Source organism: Ambystoma mexicanum, chromosome 4q (assembly GCF_040938575.1).
Source record: "Ambystoma mexicanum isolate Mex_15411 chromosome 4q, UKY_AmexF1_1, whole genome shotgun sequence".
NCBI classification, from domain to species: domain Eukaryota; kingdom Metazoa; phylum Chordata; class Amphibia; order Caudata; family Ambystomatidae; genus Ambystoma; species Ambystoma mexicanum.
In genome coordinates this window covers 972,491,627-972,492,574 of record NC_090928.1, presented here as the reverse complement: position 1 = coordinate 972,492,574, position 948 = coordinate 972,491,627, and the positions used below count along the sequence as shown (strand labels likewise).

Genomic DNA, 948 nt, shown 5'->3' with positions numbered 1-948 from the left:
TTTTCAGCCTATTTCTTTGCACCACTATCTTTCGAAACTACTGGAGAGTCTTGTGCATACTCAACTTTCCTTTTTTCTTAAATCACACAACTTCTTCATTCTACCCAGTCTGGATTCCGTTCTGGGTATTCCACTGAAACTGCTCTTCTTTCTGTATCTGATCACATTCTTCATGCTCGTCACCGTAAACTTTCTTCCATTCTGATTCTGCGTGACCTCAGTGGCTCTTTTTTTTAATGTTTATTTTTATTTTTTATGGAACGCTTCACGAATTTGCATGTCATCCTTGCGCAGGGGCCATGCTAATCTTCTCTGTATCGTTCCAATTTAGTATATGTGCTGCCAAAGCGAGCACACCTCAGTGGCACCTTTGCCACTTTGGATCACTCTACTGTACTATTGACTCTCTCTTCCTTTGAGTTTGCAGGATTTGTTTTGAAATGTTTTCCTTCTTATCTTGAAAATTGTTCTTTTTCTGTCTCCTGGAAGGGTATGATTTCTCGCTCATGCCCTCTTTCTCATGGGGTGCCTCAAGAGTCTGTCTTGGGCCCGGTTTTATTCATGCTTTACACTGCTTCTCTGCCATCTCTTATCACAGATTTCAGTTTTCAGGTGCACTTGTATGCTGAGGATACCCAGATCCTTCTGTCTTTTTCTTCTTTCAATGATTCTATACACTCCTGTTTTGCTTCCTGTTTTGCACCCCTTTCTTCCTTCTTTTTTAGTTTTTTTTAAAAATAAAATTTTATACAATAAACATGCATTTCCAATACATATGGATATCAGCAACATCAGATCACTATAAAAATGTAACATACTGATATTCCATATTGATATAATAAGAGCAAACAATCTTAAATCATCGTGAAATCTTATCCAATGAACTTATAACCCGACAGTGATAATTGCATATTATATCCATTTTAAAAATGAATGTAACTGATTGAA

The 948-nt window shown here is 36.9% G+C and overlaps 1 non-coding gene across 1 annotated transcript; it reads right to left on the bottom strand.

The window, feature by feature from the left end:
• Positions 1-249: 249 nt before the first annotated feature.
• Positions 250-355, bottom strand: LOC138468610 (U6 spliceosomal RNA). Its single transcript, XR_011268362.1, has one exon. It is a non-coding gene; the product is annotated as a U6 spliceosomal RNA (small nuclear RNA).
• Between the last annotated feature and the right edge of the window lie 593 nt (positions 356-948).